General features: G+C 43.3%; 1 protein-coding gene across 3 annotated transcripts in view; it reads right to left on the bottom strand.

Annotated features, from left to right (window-relative positions):
- Positions 1 to 1,434: 1,434 nt before the first annotated feature.
- Positions 1,435 to 13,732, bottom strand: part of LOC147457429 (uncharacterized) — a 41,143-nt gene continuing 28,845 nt past the window's right edge. The window contains exons 3-5 of one of the 3 annotated variants that reach the window (XM_086512325.1): positions 2,859 to 3,075; positions 2,509 to 2,688; positions 1,437 to 2,400 (exon numbers count right to left, since the gene is read on the bottom strand). The gene's annotated coding sequence lies outside the window, so the exon portion shown is untranslated. Of the gene's footprint in view, positions 2,401 to 2,508; positions 2,689 to 2,858; positions 3,076 to 13,732 lie in introns of all 3 variants that reach the window. The other 2 variants (XM_086512324.1, XM_086512322.1) reach the window with 2 other exon arrangements.

The raw sequence follows: 13,732 nt of genomic DNA, 5'->3' as shown, positions 1-13,732 counted from the left end.
AGGAATGGACTTTAGCAATAAATATGACATGCCTATCACTCATTACTTTTAAGACATCTCATCAACTCCACCTATGATAATTGTTTGGCATTAATTATAGAGTGATTATTGCACTCATTTCTCCAACCAAGAAAATGAACATGTCACAAGACATTGGTTGGAGGTCTTCAAAAATAATTATTGAGAACATATGATTGCGTGCTAGCAAGGATATAGGAGCATATTGGTGGGATTTTTTAGCAAAACTCCTAACTATGCAATGTACAAAATGTATAGTAGATTTTTCCATGTTTGAGCAGACAAGCAATAGGCACCTAGTCTAGCAACATGCAACAACTATATAGTTACTTGTAGTTGTAAAGAGGCCATCATGTATAGCAATTGTTTAGAACTCCAGAAATACAAGGTCTTCATATTTATAAACAAATGAGATCAAAGAGAAGTTGCAAAGTGAAAATTCAAGGAAATAATATCTTTGATTTTATTCATTTAAGAATTAATCCAAATTGGGTGTTTTTGTGTGGAGGCATTCCATGTGGATAACCAAGTGTTATAGAGAACACTCATCATGTTGAAGGCTAGCACGCACCTAAAAAGGAAGAGTTAGATGTGCATGGAATGTTCTTACAAAACCATATTTAGATTTAGCAAAAAACCTAAGATGATTGAATTAGGAAATGTCATGCTAACATGAGATTATGGTGGCTAAACCCTAAATGTTGGACCATGCAAGGGCAAGCACCAGCATATAGCTTCAAAGACTAGTCATATGGAACTACTTAATACACTTACAACCGTCGAGAAACAAAAGACTTGTAGTAGAAACAACCAATATGAAACATGCACTTCACAATCCTTGTAGGAGTTAGATAGTACCTTTTACATGACACCATCATTCTAGCTAGCCTTATCTTCGCATTAGCACTTACTACTACAACTTCTTAGGTTGTGCACCCTTCAACATCTCCTCCTCCACCTTTGTTGGCAAAAACCTATAACCCTATTCCTAGCCATTGGTATTGTAAGATGATTAGGCATCCCTTGCAACGCATCGCCAGCACGCTTCTCTTGGGCACTCCACTATATTAGGGCTCTTAGAAATCACCAACACCTTCCATTTATAACAAGGTTAACCAAATACACACATCACCCCTTCCATCAATATGCGTTGGTAAAACAAGAGATACGGATAAGACATACCTTTCTTTTTTAAAGAAAAACATGTACCCCCCTGTTTGTTTATGTTATATTATTTTGAGCAACAATACCGGTCTTAATTTCCTTCCCCAATACAAAGACATTTCCAAACTTGAACCACAATAATGAGTTCTTGACTGGCTTCATGTGTATGAGCAAGTATGATAAATTTATATGAAAGAAGCAAAAGACAAAATGAGTTCCAAGTTTGTCCAAAGCAAGAGCATGGGCTACTAAATGCGACGAAGTATGAGAACCAAACAATAGGCACCAAATTCCTTACAAAACTTTGATATCTTTACATCAAGGTGAAAACTTGGGATAATGCTTCACATATTGCTGCAAGAGTCGTACTTCCAATTGATCCTAACCAATTGGATCCACCTAAATATAGCAATGCTACAACACCAAAATAAGCACACAACACACACACACACACACACACACACACACACACACAGAGAGTAGATTAAAGAGGAAGAAAAATAAAATGTACCTATAAAAACTTAAGGGCACACGGTACACAAGCTAAAATTCCCTCGGCATACACCCTCCCTTTCTACCAAAAGGCAATGCCACCACACATGCACTGACACCTCCAAAATGTGTAAAACACCACTTGCTTCTATGGATATGGCATTTTAATTGCCTCGGCCCTGCTCAAACCAGTTACTCCAACCTTATGAGCGGCCAGTCAACTTGATGCTAAAAGCCCTTGCCCCTTCTCATAGACAAAGCAGAACACCCCTTTTTGGCTTCTCGGACTAGCAACATTATCCACCGAATGCTTTGCACCCATCCCCACCATCACGCACATACATAGGTTGCTTTTGTATGCCAAGAAATTACATGTCAAACTTTCAATCTACAGTGTGTGTACACTAGTGTATTGGACGCTACACTTGTATTTTGAAGGAACACAAGCTCGGGCTTTCTGAAAGAAGTGGTCATACTAATAGATGTTCTAAAGCTCTTGCCTACCATATAAAACCTGAATGACTCCATCATATGAAAAAAAAAGATCCTTTCAACTTTATTGGTCTTGAGAAGCATCTTCACCACCATGGCTATGAGCACACATCAAGTGGCTAAGATTGACATCACACAATACGGCTCTTGACTTCTGAGGATATGCATTCTTATTTCATTTGAGGTGCGTCATTTGGATAAGCAAACAATGGGTTGACCTTGAGCATTGCAAAACTGCAAAACAAGAAAATTGAAAAACCAAAATCAGACGTCGAAACCTCTGACACGCGTGCAGAGTCTTGATGACAATATGAAACTCTGCACATGATTGAAAAAACTAACCTTCAGCAAATTTTGCTCGTACTATCAAGCACTGAAACACACTTGATTTGAATCTGCTCCAAATGAAGCTGCCATAATGTGCCAAACTTCTTCAGTCAAGAAATAAAAACTCGCTGATGAAGCCTATGCTTAAGAGTTTCCCGCACATCCCCCACCCGGTTCCAGATTTCTCTCCACTGACTGCAATTGTCATAGAGTACCCTTGGTTAAACAACAACGAGCCAACGAACAAAACCAGCTTTTCATAACACGCAAGAACAAAGTACACGAAAACAACGTAGGAAAGAAATCAGAGGTAGAGATTCGAGAAAGCGCAGCAAAAGAGAAGCTAAAAGAAGAAAACATGCTACCTAAGGTCCCACGAGTTTATATATGAATATGCTTGCTTAGCAATAAGAAAGAAACACTGAAGATTGTCTGAAATGTCAGTCCATCGGTCTGCTTTCGAGTAACAATCCAATATATTAAAAGCACATCATAATGGCAGCAATTGATGGGCAGTTCAATGCTATAGAGCAAGAGTTCAAGGTACAAGCTCGACAACATGGTACAAGAAAAGAACCTAGCCTGCAAAAGGAAATTGAGAAATTCTCAAGGGAAATACAGATCAGGGAAGAGTATATCAAATGCCACCAGAATCTTTAATGGTGTAGAACCAAAACAAGTGCTCTAGCTGTCTCTGGGCTGGAGAGAATGTTTATTTCACCCTCTATCACATCTTTGCTAGAATCCTATTGTAAAACAGTAGCCTGACGAGATCGATGCACCAAAGCTCAGTGAATACCACACTCCACGGAATAAAAGAAAGTTCCTTTCCCTGTCTACCACATCATTTATCAGTTTTGCCTCCTTTGGGAAAGGAAATAAGCCTGGACAGGATATTGCAAAATTTCAAAACTCTAAAGTGGACTCAACTTGCAAGGTGATGTGAAACGTTTTGTGGTTTCGGCCATTTCAGGGTTTCAATGTTTTGAAACATTTTGTTTCAGGGCATTAAAAAATTGTAACTTTTTTGTATTTTGATATTTAAAATTATATATATTTGAAATTTCAGCATTTTTAGACAGAAACCAAAAGAAATTCCAGTTTTTTTATATTCTAGCATCAAATCAGTATTCCCAAATAGCCTCAGCTTCTTTCACATATTGAATTACAGAATTTGTTTTTCTGAGCATAACAAACCCTTTGCAGCAAAAAAAACACAAAACCAGAGTCAGTTGTCACGTGACACATCCAACCCTACGTGTCCGTGGACAAGCTACAGCATGACCAGGGTTCAGTTCAGTCAAGTCAATCTAGAATAGGCACTTTTGTGAGTCTGTTCACAGATCGTGCATGCCCAGACACTTCGAGTAGATGCATATCCTCTGGTTGCACACAGCATGATCATCAGATTACAATCAGAACCCATCAGTAGCATTTTTACAGTGCATAAAACCTACTTTTGACATTTTTCACTTATTTATTAAGTGACTTTTGTTGGGAACTAGGTAGGGCAATTTTGCTAAGATAATATATAAGCAAACCAGAGCTAGCACTTTCTGGCAGAAGAAGCAGCAGGAGCATTGCTCAGCAGGCTAATTCTCAAGCAAGACCAACACAAGAACCAGAAAGCCTAACGTTTTTCCAGCAAGAAGCGAGCGTTTTCAGCCCCTAAGACCAGCATTTTTGGAGCCAGCCAGTCGGCGATTTCAGCAGTGGTCCACAAGTGATTTCAGCCATGCATGTGGCACTTCCAGTAGCATGTGATTGCAGTAGCAATTACAGCCTCAGCCAGCATTTTTGGGACAGCAACCTCAGCGTTTTTGACAGCCCTAATCAGAGTTTTTCACCAGCATTTCAGCACCGACAGCATAGAGTTTTGGAGCAGCATTTCAGAGCAGCAAATCCAGCCTATACCAAGTGTTTTTTTCAGCCAACAAGTTGCGGATCTGCCCCCGACTTGGTGCAACAGTTACCGATTTGAAGCACTCAGTTTTCAGCTTTAGACGCGTCCTCGTCGTCCACACCGTCGACCTCGACATAGCAAGCATTTAGACTCATTGCATCAGCCATTGTACCAGATTGTGCAATCAATAGTAGACCACTCTCGCCATCGAGAGTGGGGCCCTTGGAGGAGGGTTTGACAACTTCCCGGTGTCGTATTCTCTTCTCTCTTTATCTCTCAATCTCAACACCTTCACTCACAGTGTCCATTCACTTTGTTTGCGATCACTTGCAATCTCTCATTAAAGGAAAGGAAGGCTCTCCCTTCCGTAAGTAAATTTATAAATTTTTTTTTTTGAAAGTAAGGCTTTGACCCTTGCATTATATAAAAATCGGCTATCGGCCCATATACAAGAAATATGGGAAAAACCCTAATGAATGTACAATGAGAACATGGAAAAAAATCCCATAACAAACTACAAGAACATCTAGGGATAAAGATACTTTAACCAGGTGGTGAAGGGCCAAGAAGAATGTGACATGTTCTTGATAACTGCACGAAAACCATATCGACGCATAGTGGTCCAGTCCTCGAAGAAACATCTGGAGATCTCCATGGCCACCCGTGAAGAACCGAGCTGGCAAGATCTCAAAAAGTGGAACATCTGTTGGAGATGCAAAGCAAGCTCAATAGTCAAAATTCTTAACAAAATGCGAAGAGTCACTACCTTCTTGCTTCCCCTGACTAGGGCCTACTATGAGAGCACCCACGATCAAATTCAAAGTACAGATTTTACTCGATGACTCCTTCTGGTCGAGAGAGGCTGTCTACAATACCTTACAGGAGTAGACAATGGTAAAGGCCAATTACTTCATGGATATTAGACAGTTTGGAAATTTGTTTGAGAGCCAGTTTAGAGAGGCCTTAGGAAAGCTTGTTTGGTCAGAAAGATGGGCATCTTGGTACCTTCCCTTGTCCTTTGAGGTCGATAGTGAGTGGGTCCCCCCTGCCTCTCTTACAATTTGGTTGTGTCGTAGATCCGCATCCTTTTTTGGAGAACATCATTGGGAACGTTAGAATGGATGCAAACGATTTTAGAGGCACGGCCCAAGGGTTTCACAGCCCCTAGGCTTTTGTGAGCTGCTACAAGAGGTTTATACAACAGATGCTTTATATCAGTCAGATAAACAACACCGGACTCAATGGTTTTCGCTAGATCACCCAAGGTGTCTCTCTCTCTCATGTCTGCTACTACAAGTGTCTTGCATCTATGCTTCTGCATTGTGCTATTCTGACATGCTATCATGGTCTTTACGAAGAATTCAGTGCCCATACGGGATCTAGACTCCCGCAAGGAGGTCAGAGGGGGTGTCACGTTTGTGACTTAACTACATTACAATACTTACTCATTGATACAGATACGCGAAGTGCCATGCCAAGGAGGACCCCTGCGCTTGGATGGTCACACCCCTTCGCCCAAGAGACATGCCTCTTGTCACCAGGAGGTGTATTTTTCCTGTTGCCTTCCGTAAATAAGTATTAGATATATTTATTTTATTTTTTCACTTGTTTGTCCCGGAACCCTTGAAAAGGTGCAAGTGGACATTGCATGGCCAGTGTGAAACGGCTGCAGCCAAATGGGTTTCTCACATCGGGGATCTAGGCCGGTCAGACAGGGACTGCACGGGCCAGTTAGCACTGAATTCTGATGAGTATGGAAGCTCGTGTGCGCCAAACTGGAATTTGGGTCACTCGTCAAGTCACTGCAACTTTATAAGTTGAAAGGGGCCAGTAAATTAACCCACATTGTAGGTGTTGGTCGAATGGTAGTCTTCAATGATGGTCAGGAGACCGATAGGGACGCCATGGAAGCATCTCCTAAAATTTAGGGAACTGCTATTTTTGATCGGAAAATGTGTTCGCGTCATTAGCTCTGGAATGACAAGGGGAACATTTTATTGCTCTGCTGCCAAGTCAACTGACGCACCAGTTGAGATATTTTTAGCAGGGAAAGCCCAAAGTCGGAAACTGGGCGACGTGTCAGCCTGTGAGCGATTCTGCCACTCTGGGAGGCAAAAACGAGCTGCATATCAACAAAGGGGGCGCCATTTTCAGCCTGAGGTGGATTGTAGTTGGTACAGAAGCTATGGAATGCTTACCTTGCCCTCTATGCACAGTATGGTGACGGGAGTGATGCCCCGCACGCTACATACTACTCTCTTTCTCCCCTACGTATAGTATGTTATGCCCCACTAGTGGGCTTCTCATTTGACCTATGTACAGCTGTGGGGAAATATGCTTTCATGCCGAGGCAAGAGCCTCTTTGCACAGGAACCCGTGTAGCTAGCTGCTGCACCAAAGCAGGTCCACAAGAGGGTGATAACCTCTCGATTGCCCAGTAAATTCAGCACTGTTTGCTTGCTGTTTTTTACTCTGTTTTGAGACTGTTTTGTGCCCGGGATGCTTCTAGAATCAAGGGGCACCAAGCCCAAGGTGCAGGGAACGGTGTAGGGACCCTCGTGTGCCCAAATCAGGTCAAAAACAGGACTGAACCAGAAATTACAGCGACCTGGAATTTACTGTTTTGTGCTCCCGACTGAGAGATAACACCAGTGGGGTAGAGTCCTGAGCTTGGAAACTGATTCGGGTTAATTTCGGTATCGTTATGCTGCCAAAATTTTGCCGAATCTGGAGCGTACTAGCTGGATGCAGGTGTTATCTTCCAAGGACTCTCTTTTTTGTAATTCCCTCTCTCTAAATTAAAGAAATACCGAAAGGGGCGCCAATCTTTGGGGCCTATAGGGTGTCGGTCTCGTGTGCGCAGTGACATTCTAGTCGCTGGACGCAACTGTGTTCTCTTCCCTTCTCAGTGCTCTGTGTAAAGTTAACAGGTAATTGAAATAGTACCGCCCTCTACGTTGTATAGGCCGGTTATACCTCTTCGCCAAAAGCCACACTCCTTCGATGACTAGTCAGACCCCTTCGCTCTACGGATGCGACTCTTCGCCCAATGGTTGCAGCTCTTCGCCGAAAGGATGTGTCTTTACGTCTAAAGTCACGTGTCTTCACCATGAGCTGTGTCTTTTCATTTATGTCTCTTCGTCTCCTATATAAAGAGCCCTTGTATCACACTTTTAATCAATCAAACACAGAGTCTTCTGAGTCTTTCTTTGAGTTCAGTTCAGTTTCTTAAGTCTTAATCATGAGTTTAAGTACTTAATAGAGGATTAGTACCTAGAATCCTCACAGTGGTATCAAAGCAAAATTTTTCCCAGGACCCTACGGTTGTGAGCCTCTCACCCTTGACGCTACACTCTACCCCTTTCCCGGCGTTGTATGGAATCTGAAGAACGGTGGCCTACCCACACATCTCGACATGAAGTAACATAAATTACTTCTGTTCTCGTATAAAAACATAATACAATCAACCAGAGACAGCAGCATGGCTATGTGCATACGTGATTCTCATGCTGCTGCATGGGTAAGAGAGGAAGTGTGTGCCTTTTCAAATTACAAGGTGTACTTGTGAGCATTGAGTACCCCTTCGTGTGAGCACCCTTTGGCGGACTTCTTGCCTCGACGGTGTGGCTAATTGGACTATTTTCTTATTTTTAATGATTAATCTCTTTTTATGATATTTTATTATGTGCACTAAGAACTGTTAAAAGATTGTAGCTACACGAACTGCCATCAGGAACGAACAACTCTGATGTGTCATTTGATGGGTGACGGTAAACATCGCGAACGAGTTTCCGTAAGTTCGATGGAAAGGGCCGGGTTACGAGTGCCTCTGATGCGTCACACGATGGGTGACGGGTGCATCAGTAAGGGGGCATCCCGTAGGCTAAGGAGGAAATCCGAACTGAGTAAGAAAGTACGCGTAAGAACGCAAGCACAAGAATAAAGATGGGTTCAATGAAGCTTTTTACGAAAAGCAGGAACAGTCGCGGGAGGGCAGATGCTTTCCCGCGAGGAGTCTGTGTCTGCATTGCATCTGTGTCTTGTCCTGCACACGGGGACGCCTGGAATGTATCCGTGTAGCATTGTTTTCACTAACGGAGTGAGTTTTTAAAGTTTGAACAGATTCACACTCTATTTTATAAAGTGACCGGTCACTTTTAAGTGACCGGTCTCTTTATTAATAAAATAAAGCAGCCACTTAGAAGATAAAGCAACAAAACCAGCCAGCGAATTCTCTCTCCCTATTTCGGGTAGAACAACGCCAGAATACGCGAGCAGTTATTTGTGCCGTGGCCAGGGAGCTATAAAAGCACCACATGCCCTCACTCACGGGAGGTACCAACATCAGCAAGAGAAGACTCTGCCGCAAGAGATCGCGAGACTACGAAGCACGGAAGTCGCTTTTCCCGCGCAAGAGTGACAGGTATTTATTGTGGATTCGTCATACGAATTGTTGTCATGTGTTTGTGTGGTTTGTTTTGCAGGAATCTCCCGTCTTACGAGAAGGCCCTTTACGGGAAAGCACGGCTTCGCGCCTAAGTCCCTTACGGGAAGGAACGGCCTTGTGCCCAAGCCCCTTTACGGGAAAGCACGACCTTCGGGTCTAAGATTACAGAACGGAGGGGTTTCCTCGGGTTCTCGTGCTTGTGTAAGAATTCTCCCTGAATAAAAGAATACTCTTTACCGGGGGGAACCAGCCCATCTTCTGGTCCCCAATACTGTGTCGATCTTCTCCCTTCTCTCATGTTCTCAAAGAATTATAATTTTCAGATTTTCTAAGTGCTCGTGTACGCTCCCGTTTTGTGACAGACGGGCTGAATTACATGTGGGCAGCTTTGCACCCCTTCGCCGGTGTCTCTTCGTTGGTGCCCCTTTGCATGGTACAACCAACCCAAGCGGCATCCTTAGCGCTGCAAGCCCACGATGGCAGCCTTTCGGCAATTTTCTGCGCCAGGCAATAAGACAGCGTAGCGTTTTTTCACTGTCCAACCAACGGTTTTTTTATGCCCAGCTCTGAAGTTTATTAAGTGGCCGCCCATTAATAAATTAAAGCCAACTTTGGCCGGCCGCCCAATAAGTGAAAGTGGGCACCCTTTTGGTTCCCTCAACATTTAAAAAATAAATAAACCAAAAGGCCAGCAGCGTAAGAAACAGATGGCGCAAGTAACGAATCCAACCTCTCCTCTCTCTCCCGCGTGGTGGAATTCCTCTTCCAACGCTTGCAATTTGCTCACATCGGCTTCACGCACGCGATGGATGGCGATCAATCTGGATTCCCGTGCCTTATCTCTCATACATAGACGAGATTCCCGACGCAAATTTACCGGTGCACCCGGTCCCAGCACCCGAGATAATTCTTATTTCCGATACTTTAGAGCCCGAACAATTGGCCGCACCCGCACCAGAGGTCTTTATTACTCCGGATTCTCCAGAACCCGTTCCAGAACCCGTCCCTGCACCTGTTCCCGCGCCACAGGCCGTGCTGGTCCAACAGGAATATTTACTTTACGTCACCCACCGCCACGAGACACAGTTCCAGACTTGGGTGGTGTGGCATATTTTTCTCACCTGCGACTCTCAGTACCTTCAACATTACGAGTTTATCCTTGGGCGCTACCCCCATCTTGCCTACTCACTGGCAGAGTGCAGAGTGCAGAGTGGACGTTGTCAACAATATTATATCCCTCCAACCCCTGGTACGTGTTCACAACGAGTTACACATTCCGGAGTTACACCTTTGTCACCCGCTCCAGCAGAGACACCTGCAGTGGAAGAGATCGAGGATCTCGAGGATTCGGACTTCAATTCCGACTTTCTAGCAGAGCTTGGCAAATCGTTAGAACCAGCTTCTCTTGTCTACATGCCTCATACTTCTCCAGCGTCTCCTCGATACTCTCTCTGAGGCAGAACCATGTCCCAAGCAGAAGAAGATGGCCAGCAAGCACAGATGCTTGCTCTCCTCAAGGAACAAATGAAAGCTTTACAACAGACTTTTACAAGTAGTCTTGCTTCCCTCAACACTCATTTCGAGCAGATGCAACAGACACGCACTTCTTCTCGAGCAAACCCTTCTGCTACTACACCCTCTTCTTCAGAAGCTTCAGTGGATGCACACGAAGACGAACCAGATCCTTCAGCAGAGGTAGACAATCATGAATTACACCTTCTTTATAAAAATTTTAATTCCGCACAAAAAAGGAAGCTCGATGTTAAGCTGCCAAAACCATACAATGGTCGCCGCGACAAGCGCGTGCTAGACCAATGGATATTTAAGATGGAGGTCTACCTGTCCAATACAGACTTGGTGGAAAGTTAGAAAGTTGCATTAGCCAGTTCATTATTGAAAGATACAGCATTCCTCTGGTGGCAATGTAGAGTTGCTGACGGTAAACACACTCCTTCATGGAACAAATTCCAGTGCTCCATTCGCAAAAGCATTTGAACCTGCGAATGCGGACTTTCATGCCCGGTCTGCTCTCCGCCACCTGAACCAAACAAGTTCCTTGGCCGCGTATATCACAGAGTTCCAAAGGCTAACTCTGGAGATAGAGACCATCAGTTCCTCAGATAAACTACACACTTTTATCGACGGACTAGAACCCAACCTGAAGGATGATGTGCAAAAGTTTAACCCAACTACACTGGATGCTGCCATTGCTTATGTCGAACGGCTTGGAGACAATCGCCATCCAACACAGACCTCATTTATGGGCAATCAGCCTTCAACCAGTGGCCGCTTTCCTCAACGTGGTCACCCAAGCAACTTTAATCCTAATCGGCGCTCACTACAGCAACCTCAGTCTTCTGGACAACAATTTTCTAGACATCAGTCTTTTCGGCCTCGGTTCTTTGGACAAGCAGCAGCTTCATATAACGGTTCCTCGTCCAGCAACAACAATCGAAATCGAGGACAGTTTCGGTCTGATCGCTGACGTAGCGACCGTCGTAATGGTTCAGTAGAGCACCAAGCCTCTTCATCGGCTCCCTCCACTTCTCAGTCCAGCAACACAAGATTGTGCATAATTTGTGGTGAATCACACAGGTGGTATGCATGCCCGAAGCGTCCAAACCCTTCAAATATATGGCAAAATTCAAATATGGAGTCGTGTATATATACAGAACACTGTCCATCTCCTATAAAGGACAAAGGCAAACAAGCAGTTCGTGCGATTAGAGTATCCAAAGTGGTTAGCGCCTTAATGCTAAATGCTCACAATCGCACCTCAATTCCTATTGATCTTTCTAACCAAGTGCTCAGTCTTCTTGGTTTCATTGGTCAACATCCAATCAATGTGCTCATAGATAGTGGATGTTCCACAAATTTTGTCAGCACTTCTTTAGTCAGCAAGCTTCACCTACCAACCCAACAGAGTGTGGAAGCTTTTCAAGTGGAACTTGCAAATGGTTCATTTTTGAACTGCAACAGGAAACTTCAACAGTTACAATTTCAAATTCAAGATTACCAAGATCAGTTAAACTTTGTGATAATGCCCTTATCGCACTACGACATGATTCTTGGTCAATCTTGGTTGTATCAGTATGATCCTATCATCAATTTCAAAGATCATTCCATTCGGCTTTATCATGATCATTGAGAAGTGGAACTTCGTGGTCTTTTTAATGCAAAGCCTATCACCTTGGTCTCAGCTTTACAAGTTGAGTGTTTGGTTCGCAAGCGTGATAGTGCAACAGCCTTGATTATGTTGCGAGAAAAAGAAGAAGAAACGGAAGAAAACTCAAAATCCTCCACATCACCCACTGCTTACTTGCAACAACCCTTCTTTAAACCATTCGTGGACTTATTTCCTGATGAGCTCCCAACTACATTACCTCCTCATCGTCCTGTGGATCATACAATCGATTTGATTCCCGGACAACCTCCTCCAATTCGAGCTCCTTATCGCGTTTCATATTCAGAATCTCAAGAAATTCAGTGACAATTGGAAGATTTATTGGATAAAGGTCATATCCGTCCCAGCAAAAGTCCTTTTGGCGCTCCAATCTTATTGGTAAAAAAGAAAGATGGCTCCATGCGTCTTTGCATTGATTATCCTGCTCTCAATAAGCTGACGATAAAAAACAAATTTCCTTTATCTCGCATCGATGAACTCTTTGATCAACTATTGGGTTCAAGGGTCTATTCCAAGATCGATCTGAAGTCAGGTTATCACCAGATTCGCATTAGAATTGGCGATGAATACAAAACAACTTTTCGGACAAAGTATGGTCATTATGAATTTCTAGTCATTCCTTTTGGGTTAACCAATGCCCCAGCAACCTTCATGGCCTTGATGAAGGAAATTTTTGGCCCTTATTTGGATAGATTTGTGATCGTGTACCTCGACGACATCCTTGTCTTCAGTAAAACCATGGCAGATCACAAACAACACTTGCAGATTGTCTTTGAGACATTATCTACAAATGTGTTATACATCAACAAAAAGAAAAGCGAGTTTTTCAAGGAAGACGTGGAATACCTTAGACATGTGATTTCTGCTACAGGGATTGTTGTGGATCCAAAGAAGATTAAGGCCATTGTTGACTGGCCTTTACCTCTCACTATTACAGATGTACGATCTTTCTTGGGTCTTGCTAATTTTTATCACACCAAAGTCCATAAGTTCTCAGATATTGCTTCTCCTCTAACCGAATTGACAAAGAAGGATAAGCTCATTGGACTCCTGAATCAGAAAAGTCTTTCAATGAACTCAAGCATGCTTTGACGACAACACCTATCTTAGCAATTGCTGATCCTACTCAACCATTTGACGTGATGACCGATGCTTCTGATCAAGCATCAGGTGGTGTTCTCATGCAAAATGATCGTGTCATTGCTTTTGACAGTCAAAAATTTTTAACAATACAAATGTGATACACAGTATATGATAAGGAATCCTTGGCTATCGTACATGCTTACTGCACCTGGAAACATTACCTTCTTGGCGTAGATTCAGTGGTTAAAACAGATCATCAGTCTTTAACGTATATTTTTACTCAACCAGTTATGAATCCTCATCAAGGAAGATAGGTTGAATTTTTGGCAAATTTTCACATGGTGATTAGGTATATGCCTGGTCTACAGAATGTGGTAGCAGATGCTTTGTGAAGGAGTACGAGCGGAAGTGCGACGCGAGAGAGAGTGCGAGAAGAAGAGCACGACGATATGGTGAACTCGCTCTACTGTAATGTGTAGAGCATAGTGAGTTCTTATTAGGTTTTTACAAAAGAATATGTGTACATACCTGGCGGCCCGCCCACTTACCTGGGCGACCACATTGGGCTTTATACCCCAACAACCTCCCACTTAAAGTCCAATGTGGTACTTTAAGTGTGAGA

The sequence above is a fragment of the Adiantum capillus-veneris genome, chromosome 5 (assembly GCF_014529385.1).
Source record: "Adiantum capillus-veneris isolate H3 chromosome 5, ASM1452938v2, whole genome shotgun sequence".
Classification (NCBI taxonomy): Eukaryota; Viridiplantae; Streptophyta; class Polypodiopsida; order Polypodiales; family Pteridaceae; genus Adiantum; species Adiantum capillus-veneris.
The sequence above is the reverse complement of the archived record's forward strand: the minus strand, read 5'-3'. Positions and strand labels throughout refer to the sequence as shown.